The sequence below is a fragment of the Corylus avellana genome, chromosome 4, assembly GCF_965113065.1.
Source record: "Corylus avellana chromosome 4, dhCorAvel1.hap1.2, whole genome shotgun sequence".
Classification (NCBI taxonomy): domain Eukaryota; kingdom Viridiplantae; phylum Streptophyta; class Magnoliopsida; order Fagales; family Betulaceae; genus Corylus; species Corylus avellana.
In genome coordinates, this window is record NC_142493.1 from 10,917,743 (window position 1) to 10,931,494 (window position 13,752).

General features: G+C 38.5%; 1 long non-coding RNA gene and 1 pseudogene across 1 annotated transcript; one reads left to right on the plus strand and one right to left on the minus strand.

Annotated features, from left to right (window-relative positions):
- Positions 1-576: 576 nt before the first annotated feature.
- On the plus strand, positions 577-4,565 carry LOC148586278 (uncharacterized). Its single transcript, XR_015911943.1, has 3 exons — positions 577-875; positions 1,540-2,753; positions 2,852-4,565. It is a non-coding gene; the product is annotated as an uncharacterized LOC148586278 (long non-coding RNA).
- Positions 4,566-9,072: 4,507 nt separating this feature from the next.
- On the minus strand, positions 9,073-12,518 carry LOC132178062 (probably inactive receptor-like protein kinase At5g41680; annotated as a pseudogene).
- Positions 12,519-13,752: the final 1,234 nt, after the last annotated feature.

Sequence of the window (13,752 nt, forward strand, 5' to 3'; positions counted from 1 at the left end):
ACTTAGTCTGAATTACAATTTTTTCCGTAATAGCACTGTAACAGTCGGAGAGAGGAGCGAACGATGAAGATGGTGGTCAGGCGCGTGGGAGGAGAGGATTGGCAAAGAAAGACAGATATAGCTTTGAAAAAACTAGATCTGAACAAAATGCCAATACCGAGACTGTAGGCGGCGGAAGAGGGCATGAGTACAAAGAGGAGGTGGAGATCAGTGGCTCTGTGATGGAAAGAAGGTGGAACGAATCAGCTAAGGTGCAGAGGACGCCGGCACTGCTAGAAAAATGGCAAAGAGACCGAAAAAGCACAAAAATTAGGGAAAAAACAAGAGAAATGGGAAAAGAAAATGGGCGAAGGGAGGAGGATGGGAGAAAACACCACCCATCCTCCCCCAAAACAACCGCAGGTGGTAGTGGAAAGCTTTACAAGAAGGTAGAGAAAACCGCAGGTCTCTTCCTTCTCTCAAACGACAACAACGTCTCTTCCTTCTCTCTAACGACAACAACGTTCTCTCTTCAACTCTTCCTCACTTTATTCTTTCTTCTCTGTTTTCCTCTTCTTCTTCTAAGGCATGCTCTCTCTCTCTCTCTCTCTCCGTTTTTGATCTCTAAGGTTTTTGATCTCTCTTTTTCCTCTTCTTTCAACGTTTTCGTCTTTTTCTCTCTCCTTTTCTATCTCTCTGTTTTTAGGGTTTTATATTTCTTTGTTTCTATTTCAAGAAACGAAGAATGGAATTGGGTATCTCAGCAAAATTATGTTCTCCAAGTATGGGCTGCATTTAGATGTCTAGGATTCTCTCCACTGACTTCAATCTCTATATAACTCAACTTGCAAATAGGGTTTTCCCCACTATCCACCGTCTCTTGGTCTCTGTATCAGGTTAGTTTCTTTGTATCTTTACATTATGCCAACCTTTTGTATCTTTACTTTTTATTTTATTACTGAGAGATATATATCTGAAATTTTACTGTGTTCAAAGATGGGTTTTATATATTAAATTTGTGTTCTATTACTGAGAGTTTATTATTCCTATGCTTGCTTATAACTCCCTCGAGCTCAACAGAGCACAATTTCTTCATTTTAGTTCATACCTAAACAACCTCATAAGAGTCATGTGATAACTGAACCTCTAAGCACTTTGTCAGTACAAAATTGGGCTTTGAAGGGGTATGAGAAAAAGAAGATAGCCTAGGATATACCTATTACTCTATTTTTCTAATGATTAATGGAAATTGGGATGTATCAGCGAATGAAGCATGTGAAGAATGAGCTGGCAGTTTAGTTTTGTTAGTTGTAAATTATGTTGTATTTGTATAAGATCAATTCATTCAATGAAATAGAGAAGACGATTTTTCTCTCCAACTCTTCTTCATTTCTCTCTTTCTCTCTTTTTTAAGCTGTGTTTTACATTGATATTGTACTGTTGACATGGTATCAGAGCCATAGCAATCGTACAAACTCCATGTTTTCTTGATTCGTATTTTCTTTTTCTTTCCTTTATCCACCATGGATGATATCAATGATTCTCCAAATTCTGATCCAGCACCAAATTTTGGTTCAAATTCCGCTGAAGAATCTATTGATGAATCACTGGATTTGTTTTATCTCCATCATGGGGATAATCGAAGCACAATTCTAGTACAGACTCCTCTCTCAAGTGATAATTATCACACATGGAGCCGCTCAATGCAGACAGCACTAGCTGCGAAGAACAAGCTTGAGATGGTTGATGGATCTATGCCACAGCCTTCGATCAACTCTCCAAATTACTAAGCTTGGAAGAAGTGCAACAATATGGTTTTAAGCTGGATCACGAACTCTCTTTCAAAAGACATTGCCATAAGTATCCTCTACATCACCAAGGCTGAAGATGTATGGAAGGATCTCAAGACTAGATTTTCTCAAGGAAATGGCTCACGAATCTATGAACTCCAGAAGACTATTCTGTTTTTTGACAGAAATCAAACTCGGTGAGTACACACTATACTCAATTCAAAGGGATTTGGGATGAACTTTCTAATTATCGTCCAATTCCTCATTGTTCTTGTGAGAAATGTACTTGTGGATCCATGAAGGATATCATTGAGTTTCATCTTCAAACATATGTGTATCATTTCTTGATGGGTCTAAATGACTCATCTTTAATGTCCGTGGTCAAATCTTGTTAATGGAGCCATTGCCTCCATTTAACAAAGTTTTTTCTATGATTCTACAAGATGAGAGACACAGGCAAATCTCATCTTCTACATCCTTTAGTGATAGTGCTACATTCATATCACAAGCTCATGTTTCTGATCTTGCTGCATCTTTCAATAATAATGTTGCATGTTTGCCACGAGCTCTTGCTCCTGTTGCATCTTTTGGTGATAGTGCTACATTCTTGTCAAGAGCTCCTGCTCCTGCTGCTTGTGTTCCTTTTGGCAGAGATAATTTTAGAGGCACTGTGCGCAAGGATAAGCCTATTTGCAGTCACTGTCATATAGTGGGTCACACCATTGACAAGTGCTACAAACTTCATGGTTTCCCCCTGGTTTTAAGTTCACAAGGAACCACTTATTTCAGATCAGCCACAACTCACCTTACCTGATTCACCTAATGACATTACTTCTCCATCTACACTCCCTGCACACCCATTACCAGAACCAATTCCAATTAGGAAATCCTCTAGAATTAGACAGCAACCAGGTTATTTGCAGCAGTATCATTGTCAATTGGCTTCTCACTCACCTCAATCTGCACACATGAAACTAAATTCAGGTATTCCACATACCCTATCTTCTTTCATAGGTTATGATAAACTGTCATTACCACATAAATCCTTTTGTTTGTATGTTTCCACTCATTTTGAGCCTCAGTTTTATCACCAAGCCATTAAACATCAACATTGGAAGGATGCCATGGATGCAAAAATTGCTGCTCTTGAACAGAATCATACTTGGGTTCTCACAGATTTGCCCTCACATAAAGTTCCCATTGGCTGCAAATGGGTCTTTAAGATCAAATACAGGGCAGATGGATCAATTGAGAAATATAAAGCCAGATTAGTTGAAAGGGGTACACTTAGTGTGAAGGTCTAGACTATTCTGAAACTCTCTCCTGTGGCAAAACTCACCATTGTGAGATGTTTGTTAGCTCTTGCTGCTATTAACATCTGGTCTTTGCACCAGTTAGATGTTAATAATGCCTTCCTTCATGAGGAATTGAAGGAAGAGGTTTACATGAAGCTACCTCCCGGGTATGCTAGCAAGGGGGAGTCTAAGGTTCGTAGGCTTACAAAGTCTCTTTATGGTTTAAAGCAGGCTTCTAGGCAATGGTTTGATAAATTTTCTGTTACTTTGATGGATCATGGCTTTAGTCAATCGAAGGCAAACTATTCTCTTTTCACTAGACAGGAGAGTTTAGTGTTCATTGCTTTATTAGTATATGTCGATGACATCATTATAGCTAGTAATAATGATAAAGCTGTTGCTGCCTTAATCAAATTTCTCAATGCACAATTTAAGTTGAAAGATCTTGGCAATGTGAAATATTTTCTTGGCTTGGAGATTGCTAGAAGTGCCAAAGGGATTTCTTTGTCTCATAGGAAGTATGCTCTAGAAATCTTGGAAGACTTTGGAATGTTAGCTTCCAAACCAGCAAGTTTCCAATGGAAACTAACCTTAAACTCTCAAGAACTCATGGTGAGCTTCTCACAGACCCTACTAGCTATAGAAGATTGGTTGGAAGGTTGCTTTATCTCACGATTACAAGACCAGATATCTCATATTCTGTTCAAATCCCAAGCCAGTTTATGGATTGTCCTCGACAACCTCATTTGGATGCTGCCAATAGAGTGTTGAGGTATATCAGGAATGCCTCGGGTCAAGGTCTGTTCTACCCTTCCTCCTCCAAGATACATCTTAAGGGTTTTTGTGATTCTGATTGGGCGGGATGCCCTGATACTCGAAGGTCTGTCAATGGTTATTGCATGTTCCAAGGGGACTCGTTGATTTCTTGGAAATCTAAAAAGCAGCACACTATTTCTAGATCATCTGCAGAGGGTGAGTATAGATCCATGGCTGCTTCTACCTGTGAGATATTTTGGCTTCTCAGTTTGCTCAAAGACCTTCATGTTTGACATCCTCAACCGGCTCTTCTTTTTTGTGACAGCTAGGCTACTTTGCATATAGCAGCCAATCCTGTATACCACGAGAGAACGAAACATATAGAGATTGACTGCCATCTTATAAGGGAGAAAATACAAAAAGGAATTATTCGCACTTTGCTTGTTACTTCTCAACATCAAATTGCTGATTTGTTTACAAAATCTCTTAGTTTAGATCCTTTTCTGACTCTATTGCCCAAGATGAATGTCCTTAATATCTTCCCTTCATCTTGAGGGGGAGTATCAGCGAATGAAGCATGTGAAGAATGAGCTGGCAGTTTAGTTTTGTTAGTTGTAAATTCTGTTATGTTAGTTGCTCACTGTTAGAGCTGTTAAAGAAGTTGTACATACCGTTGAGGTTAGTTTATAGTCAAAGTGTATATATATACAATGTATTTGTATAAGATCGATTCATTCAATGAAACAGAGAACAAGATTTTTCTCTCTTTCTTTAGCTCTCTGTTTTACATTGATATTGCACTGTTGACAGGATGAGTATTCAATATGGTTGATTCTATATATGGGTTATATAATTTTAGTTTATTTGAAAGCAACCATATATTCCTGATAGTGCTCAATAGGATCCTACTCATCGAGATATGTCGTCAAGGAAAAAATTACTATAAGCATAGTTTTTGCACCACTCTAGAAGTCATAGCTAGGCACCCACAACATAGGATTAGAAAATAAAGGAAAAGACTGTAAGAATGAGCAAAGGATCTAAAACTCAGCAATTGGAGATTGAGGAAAAAATATAACAGATTTCCATCATTAGGGCAAAAGCACTCGCCACTCAGGTTGCTGCCTCAGCCACCAGCAATAGAACACCAAACCTAGAGAGCCCTCGAACTTAAAATGAAAGAGAAGCATCGAGCAAATTGAATGATGGAATGTCTGCTTTAGACAGGATTGCTGCTTAATGTCTTAAACTGAGGTTCACTAGACTCCATTACAGTAAAAATAAAATAAAATAAAAAGTGAGGTCCAAGTGGTGATGATTCACATAATTCTTGACAAGAATCAAGGAATTTTCTTGAGAAATTGCACCACGACTTCTGGGCAGAGGGTCATAAACCAAACATAATGAAACAGCCCAACCTCCCAACAGCAAAAGCTAGCATAAACAGAGAAAAATTAGGAATGCAATAGCTACAACATCCAGCAGGATTAGATTAGCATAAACAGTATCCACTCAATGTTGCAGGTTTAATGGCTCTCCAACAAAGTGGCTTTAATTTGAATAGGAAACCCTATTTCTACACCAACAGAGGGAGTTACTGGCTAGAAGACCCCAACTCCAACTAAATTTCCTGTCAAGATACGAATTTAATGGCAGATTACAGTCAGAAACTACAAAGACTGTCAATAGATGAATTAGAAAACTTGTATCAGATAACAGAAACATCATATTTGAATAATGTAGTAAAAATCTCTAAAACAAATTTAATTTTTTTTTTTTTTACATGTCCACACAAGAGGGGGGAGGGGGATTCGAACTAGTGACCACCGCTTCATGAGGCATAGTCCCCAGCTAATTGAGCTACCTCTTGGAGACTAAAACAAATTTAATTGATTGAGAATGTTCATAAATGTTTTTTAACGCACTTATTTGTTTTATATTTTTCTTTTTTCTCTTTTTTTCTTAAATTAAAGTTTATAAACATTGAATACAGGTGACTGCTTTTGCCTACTTCTGATATAATTTGCAACAAGTGTAGAGGTATTTTCAGTCTTCTTAACTTTTTATTTAGTTTATTTAATTTTTTGTAGTATTCATTTCTTAATATTGTGAGTCTACTATTTTCTCAATATATTTCCTTGCTATAGGAATTGTATTGTTCTATAATTAATACTCTTTTCTCTGTGTTTCTATTTTATACAGTATTTGGACGACAATATCTTGCCAAGAGAAATCGAAACCATAGTTTCCAATGAATATGTATTCCAATTGCATTTGAAAAAAGGTTTGGAAAATTATACTGGTACAAGAATCTTTGGACCACATGTTTCACAAGTTAAAACCCAAAAGGTAACTTTTCATTATATGTTTTTTTTTCCCCCTTTATATCTACACAATATTTTCCTACATAATTTGATGCATCTTCTAATTAAATTCAATAATTACATGAAATAGAAGACGAACAAATCTTCACTCAACATTCTTCAATGTCTTTTTCTGTACCTGTTGAAGATGTAAAATCAAATGATGATGACATGCCGATCAAAATGATTTGCAAACGAAAGCAAGATACTCACGGTATAATTTGAAGAATAAGAAGTTTCAAAACATGAGCCAATCTTCAGTACAAGTCTCAAAAGCGGAGTGCTAGAGAGCTAGAAAGAAGTGTCCAAAATTCTTTTCAAACTGACGTGGCAAGAATTTTAAAATGAAAATTCTAGAATTTTAAAATAAAAATTCTTTCCAAAATTCTTGCCATGTCAGTTTGGAAAGAATTTTGGACACTTATCTTTGACTCTCTAGCACTTCTCAATTTACATTGATTGAGAATGTTCAAGATTTCTTTTAATGCACTCTTTTTTACTTTTTTCTTTTTTCCATTAATTGTAATTTAGACAGTTGCTATATATATATATTTTTTTACAAATGTGCTTCTATGTGAATATCAAATATAAAATAATATAGTGAAAAAACACCTGCGCATTGCGCGGATTATATGCTAGTTAATATAATAGGGGAAAGGTAGATGCATGTTTGTCCAGCATTCACTCTACAAAACAACAACACCATTGGATCATGCATCAGGAAAAGTTAACCAATTTATTTCCTATTCCACATATGTAGTTTGAGAATCTTGTTTAATATCTTCACAAAGAAATAATATGAATTACAAGGATCATAAATTATATTGTTGAAATAATGATGATGTGAGAATAATAGCGGAGGCAATATAGAAAATAAATACAAAGAACTTACGGATGGTTCGGTGTTAAACACCTACGTCCACTACTCGGAATACCCTAAGGACTATATTATGCTCATTAACTTTATTTGTCTACAATAAAAAGGTCCATATTTATAGGGTAATGTCTAAATACAAGTATAATAATCAAATCCCCTTATTTGATTACAATCAACCCAAAAATAGATAATATTTGATATCAACATAATTATGAAATATAGAAAAATATGTTATATTTTCCGTATATTCTAACATCCCCCCTCAAACTCAAGGTGGAATATTCTAGAACCTTGAGTTTGAAATCTAAAACAATGATGATGGAGGTAGCAGAGGCCGAGAACGAGTTGTAGATGGTGGTGACTGTCGGAGGAGATAAAGGCTGGCGGGCAGCCAGTGACGGCGGCAGGTGGCTGGCGAATGCAAATTTAAAAGGGCCGACAACAGACCAGGGTTGACAATGAGCCAAACTTCAAAAGGGGCCGACGACGAGCCAAAATCCAGAAGGGGCCGACGGCGGGCCAAGGCTGACAATGAGCCAAACTTCAAAAGGGTCAACAATGGGCCAGGGCCGACTAGGGCCAAAACTTAAAAAGGGCCGACTATGGGCTAGGGCCGAATTGGGCCAAAAATAAAAAATGGCCGACTATGGTCCAAGGCCGACTTGGGCCAAAAATAAAAAGAAAATGAGCTCACTTGGGCGGTTATCAGATCGGCACATCGAACCTAAGTGATGTGGTCGACTTGGACCCTTTTTTTTTTTTTGGGAGTTGGGATCCAATGCTGGCGAGATCATTATAAGACTTGTGAGATTGCCTAATCTGGGTTCTGATCTGGTGTCGGCGAGTGTATGAGAAGGTTAAGTGCACTGCACAGGCAGAAATCCTGTGTGATGCGCGCAGGGGAAAAACCATGGAGTCACAAGGCTGCGATCCAGTGTGATGCGACAATACTTGCAACTGCAGGTAGGAATCTGGTGTGATGCACAGGTGGTGGATCCGCAAGCTAGGATCTAGTGTGGCGAACAAGGTGCTAGATAGTAAGCGTTGGCGCGTGATGTCACGCACAGAGGCGGCGAGCTGATGCTTGATCGGGGCATGAAGGCGCGTAAAAGCTAGGACAGCGGCGAACGGGGCTGATCTGGAATCTCGGAAGGAATATCTGTCTAACAGAGGTCTTGCCTTCGGAAGTGGACGATGGTGGCGGCCTGTGGCGGAACGACCGAGACCTTGGGTGGCGCGTGGAGGCGCGTGATACTATATCTGGACACGTGGTGGCCACGAATAGGCAGATCGGCAACCTCTGATCAAGGATCTAGTATCCTTTTTCTATAAGGGGCTTAGAAAGGCGGCGCATGGCTGAGCGGGCAAAGAGCTTGGGTGGCACTTGTAGGCGCGTGGAGACTCCATTTTGGCAGATCTCGGTGGCTATGAACTTTGCAGCATCTGATCTATTGAATGGTGGAAACACCGACGTGTTTGGATGAACTTGGGGCACGTGGCTGAATAGGCAGAAAGTGTGGGCAGAGCGTGACTGAACGTCAATAATGTCCAAGGCCACAAAAAGGTGGCTCTGATATCATGTTGAAATAATGATGATGTGGAAATAATAGCAAAAGCAATATAGAGAATAAACACAAAGAACTTACGGGTGGTTCGGTGTTAGACACCTACGTTCACAACTCGGAATACCCCTAAGGGTTATATTGTGTTCATTAACTTTATTTGTCTACAATACAAAGGTCTCTATTTATAGGGTAATGTCTAAATACAAGTATAGTAGTCAAATTCCCTTGATTTGATTACAACCCTAATATTTGATTACAATCAGCCCATAAATAGAGAATATTTGATATCAACATAATTATAGAATATACGGAAAATATATTATATTTTCCGTATATTCTAAGATATATGATGCTTTCTAAAACATTCATACATTTTAATTTATTAGAGAGAATGAAGGTTCTTAATCTTATGGAGGAATGGTGTAGCAATTTCTGAGTCCTACAATATCATCTCTCATCATCTCCAACAATCCCTGTGGCAGTGGTTTTTATAGAATCATCGTTGATAGACCGATCTAACGACAAGTCGTCTTCGTCTTCTGATTGCTCTGGAGCCTTTATATGTTCCACCTCTCTCACCACCTCTGTCATCTCAGGGCGATCCTCAGGGACATTATCACAGCAACGCATTGCAATTTGCAGCAGCCTCAGCATCCCCAGAGTGGCGCCTCTCTGCATAGATATCTCAGGGTCAAACACCTCCGCCGTCCATTCTTCCCGGAGTGCTCGGTGAATCCAACTCGAGAGATGCACGCCGTTGATTCCCGGCGGAGCCGCTGTGGCTGGGATCTTTGCTGTCAATAGTTCTAAGAGGAGGCAGCCGTAGCTCCAGACGTCGGATTGTTTTGAAACTCTTCTTGCAGTTTGATATTCGGGTGATTTGTAAGACACCATGCGTTGAATTGCAATGGGAAGTGCTACTAGGGAAGCAAGGCCGTAGTCAGAAACAAGAACATTGTCATTGTCATCGAAAAGAACATTCCAGGATTTAAGGTTGCCGTGGGGAACAATGCTTTGGGACTTGGTGTTGAGGTGTAGAAATTCCAATGCTCGAGCTACACCTCGGGCAACTGATAATCTCGCACTCCATTTGAATGGAGTTCTTCTTTCTCCTGCAATGTCCGTTGATATAAAATTACATTTATAAAGAAGAAAAGAAGATAAAATGCTTATCTTGGTTGCCCAGAAAGTAAAAAAAATAAATAAATAATAAAAATAAAAAAAAATAAAAATAAAAATAAAAAGAAAGAGTGAAACTTCGCTTATCTCTATGATTGTTACGATCATAACCTTAAATTATTAAAATTTGCAGTGTTAGATTTCCAAGTTTCAGTCGCTTTTAGTTTTACCAATCAATCGGGATTTTTGGTTACATCTTCTATAATTGAGGATGCCAAAATGACCAAAACACTCTTGCTTCAAAATATTTCTTAACAAAAAAAAAAAAAAAAAAACATTTTATGACCCACAACCAAGCCGTGGGTCTAAACTGAATTATACAAAAGTATAAGAGACATTTCACCTGTTAGTCGTTTGATTTAACGCAAAAACCCTAATAGTAGAGATGAAATTAAAAGGAGTTGAAACATGAGTCACCAACATTGCAAATTATAATAATTCAAAATTATGATTGCAAAAACTCTTGATAATTCAGGGATAAGCGAAGTTTAAAATTAAAAAAGGTAAAAATAATTTTTTTTAAAAATAAATAACAAAGAAAATTCACAATTATATCACAAACAACTATAACTGGAGAACAGTCGTAGAGTCTTCAAACACACTTTTTCTTAAAACATCTCCAACAATGCAGCTCAAAGGAAGATATTAGCTACATTTAACTATTTTTGTCTTTTTTTTTGCTCCAACAGAATAGCTTCATATTAACTATTATATCTTAACTGCTACAGTGAATAGCTTCATATTGCTATTCACTGTAGCACACTAAATTGTTGAATAATATTATTTCCACATTATTTTCTCTATTCTCTCTCTCCCTCAACATTTCTCTTCTCTCCCTCCCTGAACGTTTCTCTCTCTTCTCTCTTCTCTGTTCATGAATTTATGATACAAATTCAAGTCTTTTGAATTACTAAAAACTCACCAAAAAAAATTGAATAGCATGCATATAATTGACAAACTAAAAATGGAAAAATAAAAATAAATAAAAAAAACACACAGGTATGCTGCGTTAATCAATTCTATTGCAATTTACAAGATGATGCAAAAGCGGTCGCGGATCAAAAAAAAAAAGATTAAAAAATAATATTTAATAAAATAAAGAATGAAATAAAGAATCTATTAGAGTTACTATTAAAAAATGAGTAGCTAAAACAGAGAATTGTGCTTTTTGACTAGGTAGAATACCTCTTACTGCTGGAGTTGCTCTTTATGGGGAATTGTTTATTGTAGAAAACAGCAAGAAAAGTAAAAAGAAAAGCAAATTAACACAAAAAGCTCACCATGAATACGACTAAACAAATTTCCATTCTCTGCATATTTGTAGAGCAACAACTTCTCATCGTTGCAAGCGTAGCAAGCAAGGAGAGGCAGCAAATTAGGGTGCTTTAGCTCCGCAATCAGCCGCAATTGCATTGCAAACTCCTAACCGGTGAACGGTTTCAAATCTCTCAGCCGCTTCACAACAATGCTCGGCCCGCTGCTCAACTTCGCCATGTAACTATTCCCGAATATCCCCTTCCCCAATCCCTCCGCAGACGCTCTCAGAAGATCACTAAATTCGAAACGCGTATTGTCCTGCATGAATATCAAGCTCCCTCTCTCTTCTCCCGCCGCTCGCCTCTCTCCAGCCGCCACCATAATCTTTCGGTCCTCCTCCTCCTCCGTTTCTTGTGCGCCACCCTTTCCCTTCAACATCTTCTTAAGCTTCTTGGCTTTCGCGTAGTACCAAATGAAGAGCACAACTAAAGCAACTAGAAGAACAACATTGAAAATCAAAGACAAGATGTTCAAAGGGGGAGTTGAAGAATCTGTTTTATAGCCTTCTGGAGGAGAGGAGGAATCGTTATGAGAGCCAACTTCTGTGTCCTTTGTGTTGGGAGAGTTGCAGGGAGTGGGAGAGGGTGGACCACACAATCCATTGTTACCATAAAATGAAGCATAGTCAAATGATTGGAGAGTTTGAGTTCTTGGGATCATGCCGGAGAGATTGTTATTTGAGACATTGAATACTTTTAAGGTAGATTGATTAAATTCTGGGATGGTACCTATCAGAATACAAATTCTTCGTATTAGTTAACATGATATTAGAGTCAAAAGTTTTGAGTTCGAACCCTGTTTCTTTCATTTATCGTTTCTAATTTCAATTAAATATTACACGTATTAATAAGCCCACATAAGAGATAGTGTTAGAATAAAAATTAAAAATGATTGAATTCATTATTTCCTATCAGCTTACCATTCAAGAAGTTATCTTGAAGCTGCAACGACTCCAACAAATTAAGGCTTAGAAGCGAATCTGAAATCGGCCCGAAAAAAGTGTTGCGAGACAGATCAATACCGGTCAGGTTCTGGTTGGAGGAGAAATTCATTACAACTCCCCATATAAAATTGTTCTTGAAGCTCAGGAGAGACAACTGAGGGAAGCTGATGAACATGTCAGGAGTCGCTTCTCCGGCCAGCCCCATATCTTCCAACATGATTTCTGTAACACGACCGTTGAGACACTGAATGCCATGCCAAGGTTGATTAATGTCGCAAGGATGTCCGATCCAGTTCATATCTAGAAAATGGTCGCCAAAAGAGGCCTTGAGAGTGTAAAGAGCTTCCCTCTCTTTGGGGTCACCAATGGAATCATCTTGGGCTATGGCGCTTGTTATGTGTAACAAAAGAAAAACAGTGGGAAGAATGTTCCTGAGGAGTTGAGGAAATCCCATGATGGGATTCAAGCTGAAAAACTATGTGGTTTCTTTGCAGGAAATTAAGTCTACAAGTAGAAGTGAGCTCAGGAAGACAGAAACAGGGCTCGATGAAATCGTAAAGATCCTCATTGGTTCCATTACAGCTAACGGTTTATTCTTCAAAGACAGAAACGAGGACAATGTTTTAACTATTTCTGCTTAACTTCACCTTTGCCAAATCCTATGAAAAGGCTGTTTTAGTTGTATTCATTTTGGATTTCCACAGCTGGAGTCTCTGTATTTTTTATATATATATATAAGAGTAATGCTAATTTTCTGCCGATATAATACCAGCTGATTTGGTGAGTTTTTTTTTTTTTTTTTTTGACATGTCCGCACAAGAAGGGAGAGGGGAATTCGAACTAGTGACCTCCGCTTCATTAGACGTGATCCCAGCCGATTGAGCTACCTCTTGGAGATGATTTGATGAATTTTAAATGGCTAATAGTTTTTTTTTTTTTTTAAGCGACTGACGTGAGAAGTCAGTTAAAACCGGCTACATTTGTCGGCCAGTGTAAAGCTTGTGTGAAAATCTAGTTTAATGTAACCTTACATTTAATGGTCCATTAATGATGTGATTTTAATATAATTTAGTGACTCTCTTTGTGATGGCACCCAGTTTAATGTAAGGTACCATTACTCTTGAATTTTTTTTTTAAGGATTAAATACTAAATACCCCCTGAGGTTTTACAACTTTATTTTTTTTCCTTGAGGTTTCATTTTTATCACAGGAGGTCCCTGTAGTTTTAATAAATGACCAAGTTAGTCCATCTGTTAATTGACCGTTAGTTCCTAACGGAATTCCACGTGGACCAATCAGATGTTGACACGTGACACCTACTTAATTTTTTTAATTTCTTTTAAATTTTAATAAAAAATAAAAAATAAAAAAATAAAAAAATAAAGGAAAAAAATTGAGGGTGGCTCCCTTGGCCATTTGGGGGTGGCCTTTGGCCATGGGGGTGGCCGAAACCACCCCGAGTGGGTACTGGGGGTGGCTCGGCCACCCCCATGGAGCCTAGGTGGTGGCCGAAGCCACCCCAAGTGGTGGTTGGGGGTGGTCGAAACCCACCCCCAATGGGTACTGGGGGTGGCTCGGCCACCCCCATGGAGCCTACGGGGTGGCCGACACTACCCCCAACCACCATTGGGGGTGGTTTCGGCCACCCCCTAGGCTCCATGGGGGTGGCCGAGCCACCCCCAATACCC